Source organism: Theropithecus gelada, chromosome 8, assembly GCF_003255815.1.
Source record: "Theropithecus gelada isolate Dixy chromosome 8, Tgel_1.0, whole genome shotgun sequence".
Taxonomy (NCBI): Eukaryota; Metazoa; Chordata; class Mammalia; order Primates; family Cercopithecidae; genus Theropithecus; species Theropithecus gelada.
The window spans coordinates 105,157,039-105,174,009 of NC_037676.1; the positions used below are offsets into that span (position 1 = coordinate 105,157,039).

At 41.9% G+C, this 16,971-nt stretch overlaps 1 protein-coding gene across 1 annotated transcript in view; it reads right to left on the reverse strand.

Moving 5' to 3' along the window:
• The window catches only part of AZIN1 (antizyme inhibitor 1), a 75,735-nt gene that overhangs the window by 55,075 nt on the left and 3,689 nt on the right, over positions 1 to 16,971 (reverse strand). Inside the window, exon 2 of the mRNA XM_025394744.1 lies at positions 14,025 to 14,257. The gene's annotated coding sequence lies outside the window, so the exon portion shown is untranslated. The remainder of the gene's footprint in view (positions 1 to 14,024; positions 14,258 to 16,971) is intronic.

Below are 16,971 nucleotides of genomic sequence, written 5' to 3' on the forward strand. Positions count from 1 at the left end.
ACTTTGGGAGGCCGAGACGGGTGGATCACGAGGTCAGAAGATCGAGACCATCCTGGCTAACACGGTGAAACCCCGTCTCTACTAAAAAAAAAATACAAAAAACTAGCCGGGCGAGGTGGCAGGCGCCTGTAGTCCCAGCTACTGGGGAGGCTGAGTCAGGAGAATGATGTGAGCCCGGGAGGCAGAGCTTGCAGTGAGCTGAGATCCGGCCACTGCACTCCAGCCTGGGCGACAGAGCCAGACTCCGTCTCAAAAAAAAAAAAAAAAAGATTACTCTGTCATTCAATTTGGTATTTTGCAAGTTTTCTTGTTAATCTTTTTATCGATCTAAATTTGCCTTCTCTGTAACTGGAAGGAGAAAAGTTCATGCAATAAAGACAATAAAATATTAGTTCTTTATCAAAATAGGAAGAAGAAACATAAACAACTTTCTTTCACAAAAATAATGTTTTTGTATCTGACTCAAAAAGATTATCAGGCCAGGCTTGGTGGCTCACACCTATAATCCTAGCACTGTGGGAGACTGAAATGGGCAGATCACTTGAGGTCAGGAGTTCAAGACCAGCCTGGCCAATATGGTAAAACTCCATCTTTACCAAAAAAAAACCAAAAAAAAAAAAACCAAAAAAAAAATTACCTGGGCGTGGTGGTGTGCACCTATAATCCCACCTACTTGGAGGCTGGGGCACTAGAATTGCTTGAACCCAGGAGGTGGAGGTTGCAGTGAGCCGAGATCTTGCCATTGCACTCCAGCCTGGTTGACAGGGTGAGTGTCATTAGTTCTTATAGGTTTTTTTGTCTCAAAAAAAAAAAAAGATTATCCAGTCACCTATAATAGTAGTTAAAAGACTTCAGTCAGTCCTAGCTCTACTTGGCTAAGTGACTTAACTGTAAACTATCTCCATTTCTTTCAGAAAATGTATTTTCTATTCCTTTGAAAGTACTTTTCCCTTGCTATTCCCTGAGTTCTGTTGTGAGCTGTCATCATAACCTGGGCCTCCCTGGCTAAGTAATTGGTATAAGGACTGACAACTTCTTGCCCAATCTTGGGAGTTGGTGCAGCTCAATAATGATTGGCACATGTTTGACTTTAGACCATTCTTTCCCTGGGATTTTTCTATTAATAAATGGTTGCAGGAAGGAGGACTTGAAGAGGGAATCATTTCATTTCTGTCTCAAGTTATGACAATATGAGTCAAGATCCGCCTGTAACTGGGGTCCCAGAAGAAACCTATGTGAGAAGATGAAGCCACCGTTTGTCATCATAGGGGTGGGTCAGCATTCCAGTTGTCCCATTTTTCTTGCTCTTCAGTTATACAAATAAAGAAATTTTTCATTCTTATCTAAGGTAGGTCCGGCTAGCTTTCTGTCACTTGCAACCAAAAGTCCAGGCTTATACAAGAGAGAGAAACAAAAAGATATTTAGGTTCAAAAAATCAGTTGCACAAGTACAAGACAGGAGAAGCCTGCCTGATTGTTCACAGTTTACATAGTACCTAGAAATGTTAGTTAACCACAAGCCTGCCATGAACCAACGAAGGCTTGAATTGCTTAAAACAAAACAAGACAAAACTTGAGTGCAATTTGGATTGCAATAGTAAAAGTATAGGTCAGAAGGGAGGTAGCAGTTTGGTTTACTATGTTTGGTCAGATCCTGACTGTAGCTTTTGTGTTTTGGGGAAAAGTGGTATTGTTGTAAAGTTCTAGATAGCACATTGTACAGGAGAATGAAAACTAGATGGTATAGAGGAGGATAGCCATAAAAGTGAGGAGATTTAGAAAAAGAAATTTATTATTAGTAATGATTAAAATTCTAGAGAAAAGTTGGTGAAAAATAACAAGGGAAATGGAAAAAAGTAGAAGCAAAAGCTACCATCTTTAAACACCAAGTACCAGGCACTATGCTTACACACTTTATGTTGTTATTAAATCCTTCAGTAAGCTTCTCAGATAGATAGGTCTTACTATGCCCATTTTACAAATGAGAAAAGAGAAGTACAGTGAAGTTATGTAATTTGTTCAAAGTCACCTGGCTAAATAGAGAGGGTCCACATTCATATCCAAACATGTCTAATACCCAAAGCCAAACTCTAGCTATACTACCGCTTTGGACAACTTTCACTGAATAATATGTCAAGCTCTGACAGGTAAATGAAATAAATTAGCATCAGTACAGGCAGTTAGGAGGATCAGTGGTTCCCTCAGCCAGACAGGCTATCTTGTCTCTCCCTCTGAGTTTCCATGAGGTTTGGTTTGTACCTTTCTAATGCCCTTTGAATTTCTTGTCTGATGTTGTTATATTATTGTCTGAACTCTGTGAACAAGATATTAAGTTTCTTTAGGGCAAAAACTTTGTTTTTTGTTTGTTTGTTTGTTTGTTTTAATATCACAGAACACTCAATTCAGTGCCTAGTGCACAGACTTCTAGTGACTTCCTAACCATGGGGTAACTGACAATGGAATGAGATGTCTCATGGAGCAGAAAGCTATTATATCACTGGATTTGTTCAGAGACACATAGGGAATGTCTGCACTGGATGTTGGACGGGTTCAGAGACACATAGGGAATGTCTGCACTGGATGTTGGACCAGAGGAACTCCTTAGACACTTTACTTCCTTAACCCCAGTGTTCATTACATACTACATTTTTCAAAATGAAATTAGTTTTAACTTTAAATATGATGATTGCGTATTAACATATAAAAAAGTTATATTTCTTTATAATTCTTTGCTTATCCATACTAAAATTAGGATACTTGTTTTTTTTAAGATGGAGTTTCACTTTTGTCGTCCAGGCTGGAGTGCAATGGCACCATCTCTGCTCACCACAACCTCTGCCTCCCAGGTTCAAGCGATTCTCCTGCCTCAGTCTCCCAAGTAGCTGGGACTACAGGTGCATGCCACCACACTCAGCTAATTTTTGTATTTTTAGTGGAGACAGGGTTTCACCATCTTGGCCAGGCTGGTCTCGAACTCCTGACCTCGTGATCCACCTGCCTCGGCCTCCCAAAGTGCTGGGATTACAGGCATGAGCCACTGCGCCCGGCAAAATTAGGATACTTTTTAATCAGTGTTGGCCATTTTATTGATTTCTCCTCCTCCCGAGGGAAATCAGCAGCCTACAATAGAAAAAAAAATGTCTATGGCTGGGCGCAGTGGCTCACACCTGTAATCCAAGCACTTTGGGAGGCCAAGGTGTGTGGATCACTTGAGGCCAGGAGTTCAAGACCAGCCCGGCCAACATGGTGAAACCCTGTCTCTACTTACAAATACAAAAATTGCCAGGCATGGTGGCTCATGCCTGTAAATCCCAGCACTTTGGGAGGCCAAGGCAGTTGAATCACCTGAGGTCAGTAGTTCAAGATCAGCCTGGCCAACATGATGAAACCCCGTCTCTACAAAATACAAAAAAATTAGCTGGGCATGGTGGTGTGTGCCTGTAGTCCCAGCTTCTCGGGAGGCTGAGGCAGGAGAATCACTTGAACCTGGGAAGCAGAGGTTGCAGTGAACCGAGATCGTGCCACTGAACTCCATCCTGGGTGACAGAGTGAGACTCCATCTCAAAAAAAAAAGAAGAAAAAAATGCCCATGTTAACTGGGCACGATGGCTCATGCCTGTAATCTTAGCACTTTGAGAGGTCGAGGCAGATGGATAGCTTGAGCTCAGGAGTTCAAGACCAGCTTGGGCAGCATGATGAAACCCTGTCTCTACCAAAAATACAAAAATTAGCTGGGCGTGGTGCGGTATGCCTGTGGTCCCAGCTACTTGGGAGGCTGAGGTGGGAGGATCACTTAAGCCCAGGAGATCAAGGCTGCAATGAGCTATAATCGTGCCATTGCACTCCAGCCTGGGTGACATAGTGAGACCCTGTCTCAAAAAAAAAAAAAAAAAAATCCTGTGCCTAATTTGAGAGAAATTTATAAATGTTAAGTTTTTAGTCAGGAAAGTGGAAATGAACTGTCATAAAATGGGATGTTTTATATTTACTTTTGTTCCTAGTTACTAAGACAAGAATGCTATTCAAAGAAAGTGAATGAATAGAAAATGGGAGACACTGTAATAGTATAACATCAAGAATGCTTAAAAAAACAGTCTCAGAATTGTTCTTTGTACACAAAAACAATGGTGCTTAACAATATATTGGTTCCTAAATCAAATTTTCAGCTGCCAGCAGCCACCCTTGAGTAGGAAGTGATTTAGTGCGAGCAAGTTGGTTGCAGCATGCCTCCTGCTTCCCAGGCACCGAACCCACTGGCAGCAGAGCTACAGGACTGTTGAGCACTTGGATCCAATATCCTACTGCTCAAAGTGCTGTAAAACCATGAACTAAACCTTTTAATTGTTAGAGGACAATGGTCAGTAAAGCAAAATCAATATTCTTCCAGATGGCATTACTTGGGGACTCCACTGCTGCTTGCTTCTGCCCTCTGGTTGCTTAGATCTTGGGGAGCCTCGTTAGATGGGTCAAAGCTTGCATGATCTGACAGCCTCAGTGAGCAGGCCAGAATTTCAGGGGAGAATATGGGACAACAAATTCTACAGTGATGGTCTTACTATTAGGTGAGAAGCCCTTGGGAAATCTACTTCATGCTCTGTCATTTTTGCCATTTTGGGTAACTGCCAAACCTGCTTATTTGAAGTTCATCCATATTCTTCTTCATCCCAAGCACCCAGAATACCAAATCAAAATGTGAGGAAAGCAGGAAGGTACTAGAATGTGGGGGCAAATATGAGGGCCTTCAAAGCTCATAGAATTAAGCAAATCAACAATAAAAAATACAACTAGAATTTCAGCTTTATCATAATGGCCATGAAAATGGGAGAATAGCCTTTGTGTTTTTCCTAGATGCATTCTAAATTGTACTGTTAAAGAAACTTCTGAACTTTTACATACAAGGTTTTAGTTGGTCATTGTGCTCATAAAAATGCTTTTAGAAAACAAGTGAAACTTAGGAGTGCTAATTTAGTAAAATGGCTGTCAAGATCTGGCAGACCGCCGGATGTCTTGGCTCATGCCTGTAATCCCAGCTTTTTGGGAGGCCAAGGATTGCTTGCTTAAGCCCAGGAGTTCAAGACCAGCTTGGATGACATAGTGAGACCTCTATCTCCACAAAATATAAAAAATTAGCTGGGCGTGTTGGCACGCACCTGTAGTCCCAGCTACTTGGGAGGCTGAAGTAGGAGGATCAGTCGAGCCCAGGAGGTTGAGATTGCAGTGAGTTGTGATCACACCACTGCACTCCAGCCTGGGTGACAGAGTGAGACCCCTCTTTCAAAAAATAATAATAATAATAATAATCTGGTAGACTGAGTTAGATTATTAGGATTTCTAAAGATATATTTGAAATCAAATGATAAAATCCTATGAGTTGCTCAATATTTTACATTTTAATAAGACTGGAGATTTTTCAAATTATGAAATATTTTCTTCATGTCTGTGATATTTTCACTCAGCCTTAAAATCAGTACAGAAGAACTCCAGTCCAAATTAAAATCATTGGATAACCTTAAACTTTCCCATCTTGTCTCCTGATAACCTACTGTCTATGCTTTAAAAATCAGTATAAGCATAATTTTCCTCTATGGAAATTTTAATGAATTTTTCCTGTAGGTAAAGTTTTTTTTGCCTTCCTTGATGCCCAAATTCTGTCTGTCCTAACTCAATGGATTCAATATTTATTGAATTGCCCAGCATGGGTAAACCAATTACAAAAACGAAGACATGGGTATTGCTATGGTTTGAATGTCCTCTTCAAAACTCATGCTGAAACTTAAGTATTGAGAGGTAGGGACTTTAAGAGGATTAATAAATTCATTGATTAATGGATTAATGGCTTCATGGATTAATAGGTTATAATGGGAGAGAAACTAATGGTTTTATAACAAGAGGAAAAGAGACCTAGCTAGCATGTGAGCACACTCACCCCCTTCACCATGTGATGCCCTGCACCACCTCAGGATACTGCAGAGTCCCCACCACCATGAAGAAGACTCTCAGGCCGGGCGTGGTGGCTCACGCCTGTAATCCCAGCACTTTGGGAGGCCGAGGCGGGTGGATCACAAGGTCAGGAGATCGAGACCATGGTGAAACCCCGTCTCTACTAAAAATAGAAAAAATTAGCCGGGCGCAGTGGCGGGCGCCTGTAGTCCCAGCTACTCGGGAGGCTGAGGCAGGAGAATGGCGTGAACCCGGGAGGCGGAGCTTGCAGTGAGCCGAGATTGCGCCACTGCACTCCAGCCTGGGCAACAGAGCAAGACTCCGTCTCAAAAAAAAAAAAAAAAAAAAAAAAGAAGACTCTCACCAGATTCGGCCCCTCAACCATAGACTTCCCAGCCTCCACAACTGTGAGAACTGAATTTCATTTCTTAAAAATTATCCAGTTTCAGGCCAAGGGGTGGTGGGTCACTCCTATAATCCCAATACTTTGGGAGGCTAAGGCAGGAGGATTGCCTGAGGCCAGAAAGAGTTAGAAACCAGCCTAATCAACATAGTGAGACTCTGTCTCTACAAAACAAAAATTAAAATTTTTTTTAATTTTTAAAAATGTTAAAGTAGCTTGGATGTGGCGGTGTGCACGTATGGTCCCAGCTACTCAGGAGACAGGCAGAAGATTACTTGAGCCCAGGAGTTTGAGGCTGCAGTGAGCTGTGATTGTACCACTGCACTCCAGCCTGGGTGACAGAGCAAGACCCTATCTCTAAATAAATAAATAAGTAACCAACCCAATTTCAGATATTCTGTTATAAACAACAAAAAATAGACTAAGATATCTAAAAATATAACTGTTAGATACTGTGGCAGGCAGCCTCTAACATGGTCCCCAGTGATCCCGCCTTTTGGTGTATAATCTTGTCTCCTTGAATATGGGCTAGACTTACTGACTTGTTTCTAATGAATAAAATTTGGCAAAGGTCATGGGATGTCACTTTTGGGATTAGGTTATAAAACAACTAGGGCTTTTCCTCGAGCATCTTCTCTCTCTCTCTGTCTCTCCCTTTCTGAAGGAAGCCAGCTGCCATATTGTGAGTACCCTCTGGAAGGGCCTTTATGGCAAGGAACTGATGTTTCCAGCCAGCAGCCAACAAGAACCGTAGGCCTTGTGAATGAGCTTGGAAGCAGATCCTCCCACACTCAAGCCTTGATATGACAACAGCCTGAGACCCAGAGGTCAGTAAATTGTCAAGTTTGTGTATCTAGCAAATAGCAGAGTCAAAATTCCTGTTTCTCAAACTCAAGATTTCCTCATCTGGAAAATGTGATAGTTGTTCCACATAGCCAGAGCTAAGTGTTATTTAGCTATAAGAGTCTAATGAATCTAGGTCCCAAACTAAGTTCATCATTGTCCCCTCCTTCCCTCTACACTGATCCTCTTCTTTCAGGCTCCCTGCCCATGTTTTTTTTCTTTGTTTCTTTTTTTTCCCCTGCCCATGTTCTTGATTAACTCTCTAATCAGCCAGGCTCAAAATTTTGAAAATTTTAACACCCTCTTTTTTTCTACCTTTTCATATATAAAATGAGTTCTGTATGGTTTTATCTTGAAATTATCTTTTTCTTCTTCTCCCTAGTTCAAGCTTCTACCATATCATGTGTGGATAGTTGCAAAACCTACAGTGTCCAGTTTTTCCTGACCCAATCCACTTTGTTGGATACTTCTCATACTAATTTTCTTTAAATGTTGTTTTCATCAATTCCTCCAAAAACCATAACGAGCCCCTGTTTCTTATAAATTATGTCCCACTCCTCTCCTGGTTTAGCTCTCCAAAAGCCAGCACCACCCTTGGGAGCCAGCCTTCTAATCCCCAACACAAACCTTCTGCTTCAGTCTATCTGGCTTGCTTTTGGGCCCTTGAGTTATCCATGCTAGTGTCTGCCTCTGAGACTTTGTATCGTCTTTGGATTGTTATTTTATTGTTTACCCAAATTCTGCTATCCATAACATCCCAGCTAAATCCAACATCCTGCTCAGATCCCAAGAGGCTTCACTATTGCTAAACTTGACATCCCAGGTCTTTCTAGGCCCTTAGGGGCTACTATTCCCCATTAAATTTCCCTATCCCCTTTCCATACAAGTACCTAAAATGTAAGTGTCCCCACTCATCCGTCTTATCCTGTATACTGGTCCCCAGAGCCCCTTGTGCCTACCCAAACTCATTCCCCCACTGCCTCCTTCCTCCTCACACCTTTCTGCTGTACTCTCCGGAACCCCCATTTTATGGAAAGCAAACCATCCTACATCCCCAGCCTGTCTCCCACTCCTTGCCTTAACTGAAACTTGGCTATCTTACGAGAACATAGCTTCCCCTGCTACTGTCTTGAATTGAGGGGTGCTTACTTTACCAGTCCTCATATACTGTGGGGTTGGGAGCAGGGTTGGCCTTCTCCCAGCTTCACAATGCTACTGCCACACCATTGCTCTGAAAATAAATAAGAGATTAAGCCAGCTGGCATGCCCGCCCCCCATCCGTCCATGCCTGTATCATCTAACACCTTCCTGACACTCCTACAATGACTTTTTTAAAAAGGCACCTGGTTTATAATCTTTCTCTCCTAAAGATCTTAAATTACAGCTTTAAAATAGTATTTTTTATTACTCTTTCTCCTTAAAAATATACTATTGTAGGCCCTGCAGGATGACTCATACCTGTAATCCCAGTGTACTGGGGGGCTGAGGCAGGAGATTACTTGAGGCTAGGAGTTTGAGACTAGCCTAGACAACATAGCAAGACCCCATATCTACAAAATATAAATACTAAAAAAATTAGCCATGCATGATGGCATATGCCTGCAGTCTCAGCTACAAAAAGAGGCTGAGCAGGGAGGATTGCTTGAGCCCAGTTCGAGGCTGTAGTGAGTTACGATTGCACTTGTAAGTAGCCACTGCACTTCAGCTTGGACAACAGAGTGAAACTGTATCCTTAAAAAAAAAGTACTATAATAAAAATCCCTCTATAATCTTATCTATCCACACCCTACTCCAGTGATGACCACCATGCACAGCTTGGTGTGCATGCTTCTGAATCTACTTTAGAGGTCTCGAATCTACTTTGGAGGTCATTGTCTTTGTGGATTACCTTTAGAGCACCCTACCCTTCCTGCACTTTTATCTGCTCAACTCCAGGGACCGTCACCTGCCCCCAACTATTCTGTATTAGAGGGCTTAAACTCCAGCCTTCCTCCCTCTAACTACAATCTCCTTTCCCTTCTAGTTGCCTCATGCTGTCCCTGTACCTGATTTTGAGGTATAATCACCCAATCCTTTCTTTTTAATTGAGCTGAAATTCACATAATATACAATGAACGGTTTTTAAAGTATTCACTTCAGTGGCATTTAGTGCATTCCAAGTGCTGTGTGAATACTACCCAGTCTACAGATTCAATGCAATCCCTATGAAAATCCTTTTTTTTTTTTTTTTTCAGAAATAGAAAAACCTATCCTAAAATTTATATGAAATCTCAAGGGACCCTGAATAGCCAAAACAACTGATGTAGAACAAAGTTGGAGGGGTTCACACTTTATGATTTCAAAACTTACTACAAATCTATAGTAGTCAAAACAGTATGGTACTGGTGTAAGGACATATAGACCAATGGAATAGAATAGAGAGCCCAGAAATAAATCCTCACATATATGGTCAATTAATTTTCAAGAAGGATGCCAAGACCATTCAATGGGAAAAGGACAATCTTTGTAACAAATGGTGCTGGGAAAACTGCATATCCATATGCAAAAGAATGAAGTTGGATTCTTACCTTACATCATTTATACAAATTAACTCAAAGTGGATCAAAGATTTAAAGGTAAGACCCACTCTTAGAAGAAAACACAGGAGAAAATATGACATTGGATTTGGCATATTTATTGGATATGATACCAAACACAAAAGTAACAAAAGAAAAAAACCAACAGTGGACCCCATGAAAACAAAACTTTCGTGCATCAAAAGACACTATCAACAGGGTAAAAAGGCAACCTACATAATGGGAGAAAATAATCTGCAGATCATATGTCTGATATGGGATATGTTTGGGATATTTCCAGAGTATATAAATTGCTTTTTAAAACAAAAATATACTATTTTTGTGAGGTAAAAGATAATTAAAATTTAGAGGTTTACTTTCTCTCTCTATATATATATGTATTTGTATGTGTGTCTGTATGTATACAAATAGACCCCAACTTATGATGGTTTGACTTACAATTTTTCATCTTTATGATGGGTTTATCAGGGTAGTAAATGCATTTTCAACTTACACTATTTTCCATTTACGGTGGGTTTATTGGTATGTAATCTCATCGTAAGTGGAGCATCATTTGATTTTATAGAATATATATGTTGAGGAAGACATATATAAGTTAGTATTATAAGCTTTATGAGATTAGGGGCCACATCTGGCATATGTAACATTTTTTCCCACAGTGCCTTGTAACAAGATCTTGACCCACAGTTAGTTTTCAATATTTTTTTAATTAAATGAATGAATGACAATGAAAGAATATTCTATTTAATCCCTACATTACCACCAGCATTATTTTTCTTAAAATTCAGATGTTTGTTCTGTTCCTTGTTTAGAAATCTTGTGTGACCTCACAGTGCCTTCAGAATCTGGTGTGAACTCCTTAGATGGTGGGCAGACCTTCCCTCCATCTGTTCTCACCCTCAGCCCCCACATGGTACACTGGAAAAGTGGCTTCAGCCTTCATGTGCCTTGGTCAAATAGGGACAATAGACACTACCTCAAGAATTGTTGAAAGGATTAAATGAGGTCGGGCGTAGTAGTTCATGCCTGTAATCTTAGCTCTTTGGGAGGCAGAGGCGGGCGGATCAGTTGAGCTCAGGAGTTTGAGACCAGCCTGGCCAACATGGTGAAACCCGATGTCAACTAAAAATACATAAGTTACCCGGGTGTGGTGGCATGTGCTTGTAATCTCAGCTACTTGGTAGGCTGTGGCAGGAGAATCGCTTGAACCCGGGAGGTGGTAGTTGGAAGTTGCAGTGACCCAAGATGGCACCACTGCTTTCCAGCCTGGGTGACAGAGTGAGACTTAGTCTCAAAAAAAAAAAAAAAAGAAGAAGAAGAAGCCGGGCACGGTGGCTTATGCCTGTAATCCCAGCACTTTGGGAGGCTAAGTCGGGCAGATCACCTGAGGTCAGGAGTTCAAGACCAGCCTGACCAACATGTTGAAACCCCGCCTCTACTAAAAATACAAAAAATTAGCTGAGCATGGTGGTGGGCACCTGTAGTTCCAGCTACTCAGGAGGCTGAGGCAGGAGAATCACTTGAACCTGGAAGGCGAAGGTTGCAGTGAGCCGAGATCGCGCCACTGTACTCCAGCCTGAGCAATAAGAGTGAAACTCCATCTCAAAAAAAAAAAAAAAGATTAAATGAGGTGTCACCTGAAAATGTCCAGCATATAGTTGTGATGAGTCAATTAATATGTTTCCTTTTCACCCTCCTGCATGCTGCTCTTCAGTGCACTGTTCACCCTTTCAGAGTGTACATGTAATTTTACTTCTCCATATTTTGTTCATGCTTTCCCCACTGCTTTATGTGTGTCTTCCCCATCTTCCACCTCTCTATAAAAATTAAATGAATGCTTCAAGACGAGTCTCAAATTGCACTTAGTAAAAGCTTTCTGACTCCCCCAGGAGGACTTAATTCTTTTTTTATGCTTTCATGTAATTTTATAAGACAATTTCTAAGAAACTTTCATAGACTGTCTTATATTACAGTTATCTGTGGACATAACTTGTGGACATATGTGTGTATCTTAAGAGCCCAACACAATATTAATTAAACTGAGTTGATTTTGTTGACCAGGAAATTTGGATCTTAAATCTCGTAACTGAAATACATCATGAAATCATCCAAAGCACACTCTCTCTATAAATAGTTCCTCTCTTTATGTGATAACACCCAGCCTGGCAACATAGCACCCTTGCCACCCACAGCTCTCTGGAAGATACAGCTGTACAGATAACATGAGGTAATGTGACTTCTAGGGATGGGTGGTGGTGGGGAAGCCCATCACTGCTTAGACTAGCATCGAACACGCCTGACCCAGGTGGAGCTAGTTATTTGCTCAGAAATGACTTGTATGGTGCAGGTTTCCTCAGAGGAGCCAGGCTAGTTCATGTGTGTATTGCCAATTGATTGTGAGTACTGGAGCTCAGTGGTCTTCCCGGTCTAGATCCAGAAAGAGCAGCCATGTTGTGCCTCACACAGGATAAAGGAGCCAAGGAAGACAGACAGAATGTGGGAGAGGCTGGAGTTGGCTCAGAAGCAAATACAAGGGGAACACAGAGGGACAAGCCACCCTGTCCCTGAGAATTCCCCAGTTCTCTGACCAATTTGTATGAAACCTGGCAACTCTTTGTGTTCCATCCTTCGATACTGTGAGGTCTCTCTATACACTCAGTAAATGCTCCTTTTTACCTCAGTGGACTAACGCTTTTTAGAGTCACATGCATGCTGACTTCAACAAAGCAAATTGTTTACCTGAATCAACTCTGTCCTGTACCATGTCCAGTCACTTGAATTTATATTTCATTTTTGACTCTCCATATGCTAATTATGATTTTGGGCAAATCTTTTGTTTGCTCTGTGTATTTGTCCATTTTCCAGTTGCTATAAAGATACCATTGAGACTGGGTAATTTATAAACAAAAGATGTTTAATTGACTCACAGTTCCACATGGCTGGAGAGGCCTCAGGAAACTTATAATCATCTTGGAAGGAAAAGGGAAAGCAGGGCACATCTTACATGGCAGCAGGCAAGAGGAAGAGAAAGGGGTAAGTGCCAGACACTTACCAAACAAGTCAATCTCATGAGAATTCGCTATCACGAGAAAAGCATGGGGAACTGCCCTCATGATCCAATCACCTCCCACGAGGACCCTCCCTTGACATGTGGGGATTACAATTTGGATTACAATTCAAGATGAGATTTGGGTGGGGACACAGAGCCAAACCGTATCACTCTGTGTCTCAGTTTCTTTAGTAGGTAAAATGCAATAATTTCATATGATGCTTTATCACTTTTCATACATCATCTCATGAATTTTTAAAAAGTTCTTACGATATAGGCTAATAATTTTTTCCCATGTTTTACGAACAAAGGAACTTTCCCAAGGTCTCACAATTAAGTCCTAGTGAAATGGGACTCAAACACCAGTCTCTGACTTCTGTCTACTCAGGTGGTCATCAACTCTACCTCAGAGAATATAATTTTTTTTTTTAATGGTAAGTCTTTGCAGATTGATTAAGATCCCCTTCTTGAGAATTTTTGGTGAAAGACTTTGAAGTCATCAGAGGTAACAGAGACTTCATATTATATTTATATGAGTCCTGTTTCAAAATATATTGATAATGTGGCTGGGTGCAGTGGCTCACACCTGTAATCTAGCACTTTGGGAGGCCGAGGTGGGCAGATCACCTGGGGTCAGGAGTTCAAGACCAGCCTGGCCAACATGGCGAAACCCCATCTCTACTAAAAATACAAAAATTAGCCAGGTGTGGTGGCACATGCCTGTAATTCCAGCTACTTGGGAGGCTGAGGCAGGAGAATCGCTTGAACCTGGGAGGCGGAGGTTGCAGTGAGCCGAGATTGTGCCATTGCACTCCAGCCTGGGCAACAAAGTGAGACTCCATCTCAAAATAGATAGATAGATAGATAGATAGATAGATAGATAGATAGATAGATAGATAGATAGATAGATAGATAGATAATGAATTCAATGATAGGACCATTAGAGTGGAGATCTGTAGTTATAATAAAGTATTTCTAAAAATATGCATAATACTTGCCTGTGTCATGGGCTTCATGAAGAATTCCGGTTACTATCTAAAAGTTTAATTGTAAGGTTTGGGGCTCAAGTTCTTATTTATCCTCATGGGCAGTACTTGGTACTTCCCCACTGTAAAGTATGCTAGCTCAGGTCACAAGGAACTTTGAGTGCTAGGATAGTACCACATGGTCCAGTTCCCCAAAACTTCTTCCCAGTGTCTCCACAGCTACTCACACAGCCCGAGCAGGTCTCGCCACTGGTAGCTCTCTTCCCCTACTTCCTCCAGGCCAGGGGTTGGCCTGATTCTGCTTAGAGCCTGCATGCAGCTCCCTCAGAGCCTTGGGGTGGCTGATCTTTGCTGCTCCCCAGAACCACCTTGCAGAGCCTTCCATGCAGAGCCCTGTTGAGTCACCATGCCTTCCTCCACCTGCTGCCACCAGACCACATGACTTCTTTCTCAATTCACTCTGAAAGAGAAAAGTACGTTATGCAAACTAGATGCGAGCACAAGAGCACAACTCCCTTCCTCCCCAACACAGAGAAACACACTGGGGGCTCCTTGTGTAATTTAGAGATTAACTAACACATCGTGTTGCAATTGTGCCTATGTGAAAAAGAAATGGAAGGAGGAACCAGGTTTGGAGCTATTCACTGCTGCAAGGGCTCACCCTCAGTCTGACCTGTGTGGTAAGACTGAGAGAAGCACCAAGGGTATGGCTGGAAAAAATAACATTAAAACTATTTTACTATAATGATGATAGCTACCATTGTAGTGACATGTAATAATATTAGTAACGTTGAAATCTTTACTATATGCCATACTGTGTGTTAAATCTCTTATGTATATCGTATATATAATACATGTAAAGCCTTGTTGTTGTTGTTGTTTTTGAGACAGACTCTCACTCTGTCACCTGGGCTGGAGTGCAGTGGCATGATTTCAGCTCGCTGCAATCCCTGCCTCCCAGGTTCAAGCAATTTTCCTGCCTCACCACCACTTTTTTTGTATTTTAGTAGAGATGGGGTTTCAACATGTTGCCCAGGCTGGTCTTGAACTCTTGAGCTCAGGCAATCCGCCTGCCTCAGCCTCCCAAAGTGCTAGGATTACAGACGTGAGCCACCGCACACAGCCCATGTAAAACCTTTAACATGGGTGCCTGGCACAAAGTAAGTGCTCAATAAATAACAGATAATCATAGCATTATTATTTAATTTATCTTCACAATCACCACATTCACAATTATTTGCCAAGCCTTTGCTCTTCAGTCAGTCGTTCCTTCAGGAAATGTTTATAGAGCATGTACTATGTACCCAGCACTATATATATATATATATATATTTTTTTTTTTTTTTTCTTTTTTTTTGAGACGGAGTTTTGCTCTTGTTGCCCAGGCTGGAGTGCAATGGCTCAATCTCGGCTCACTGCAACCTCTGCCTCCTGGGTTCAAGCAATTCTCCAGTCTCAGCTTCTCAAGTAGATGGGATTACAGGCACCTGCCACCACGCCTGGCTAATTTTGTATTTTTAGTAGAGACGGGGTTTCACCATGTTGGTCAGGCTGGTCTTGAACTCCTGATCACAGGTGATCCGCCTGCCTCGGCCTCCCGAAGTGCTGGGATTACAGGCGTGAGCCACTCTGCCCAGCCTTCCCAGCACTATATTAGGCCTTGGGGATACTGAGAAGAGTGAATGCCCTTTCAGATGTGGGTTCCAATCTGGTTTAACCACTATCTTTCTGGGTAACTTTGAGCATGCTTCTTAAGCTTTCTGAGCCTGAGTTTATTCAACTGTTAAATGAGTACAATAATTTCTATGTCATAGGATTGTTGATAGGACTAGAAACACATGCAAAGGGCTTAGCCTAGTACAGTGTTCATATGAGGAGAAGCTCCTCAGCCAGGCCTGCTGGCTCACTCCTATAATCCCAACACTTTGGGAGGCTGAGGCAGGTGAATCAATTGAACTCGGGAGTTCGAGACCAACCTGGGTAACATGGCAAAACCCCATCTCTACAAAAACTACAAAAATTAGCTGGGTGTGGTGGTGCCTGCCTATAGTCCCAGCTACTTAGGAGGAGGCGCCTAAGGTGGGAGGATCTCTTGAGCCTGGGAGGTGGAGGTTGCAGTGAGCCAAGATCATGCCACTGAACTCCAGCCTGGGCAACAGAACTAGCCCCCGTCTCAAAAAAAAAAAAAAAAAAAAAAAAAGGCATCATTTACTGTAGAACTTGTTGTATATGTATTCCTGAAAAAGAATTCAAAGGGAGACCCTCTTCCCAGGGTCACAGAGTGATCAGTGCCACAGCTTGGACTTGCAGCCTTAGCTTACCTGCCGTCTTCCTACTGCATCAAAGCAGAGATTGCCACATGATTGCCCAGTGTGATTCAAAGTTTGAAGTCTGTATTTCTCTGAAAATTTCGGTGTATCTAGATTCTATATGTCTCTTGGACAGATGAAGTGCTGTTGTACACAGAAGGGAGATTTTAATTGAGGAATCTAACTCAAGAATAAATTCAAGGCCGGGCGTGGGGGCTCGCGCCTGTAATCCCAGCACTTTGGGAGGCCAAGGCGGAAGGATCACTTGACGTCAGGAGTTCGAGACCAGCCTGACCAATGTGGTGAAACCCCGTCTCTACTAAAAATACAAAATGAGCTGGGGATGGTGGTGTGCGCCTGTAGTTCCAGCTGCTCAGGAGGCTGAGGCACAAGAATCACTTGAACCTGGGAGGTGGAGGTTGCAGTGAGTCGAGACCGTGCCACTGCACTCCAGCCTGGGCAACAGAGCGAGACTCCATCTCAAAAAAAAAAAAAAAGAAAGCAAGAAAGAAAGAAAAGAAAAGAAATTCAGATCCTTTAGAAATCTTCAGACACTTGGCATAACATGAAGTTAAATACAACAGCACCCCGCTTAGTTCCATGATATTTCTGATGAAAAAGAAATAGGAAGCCACAGAGCAAAACAAATATTTTTTAAAATCTCCTGAAGAGACTTTTTTTCTTTGTTGATTACCATCCAGAGACAACATTTGTTTGAAACTTTGAACAGAATCAGTTTGTAAGGATGAAACCCTCATTCTTCCCCGCCAGGACCCAGACTTTCCATAGCTTGTACTCTGAGAATCTTGAAGTCTTCAGATGATTTGCAGTCCCAATGAAGAAGCTAAAATCAAAACTGATTTGG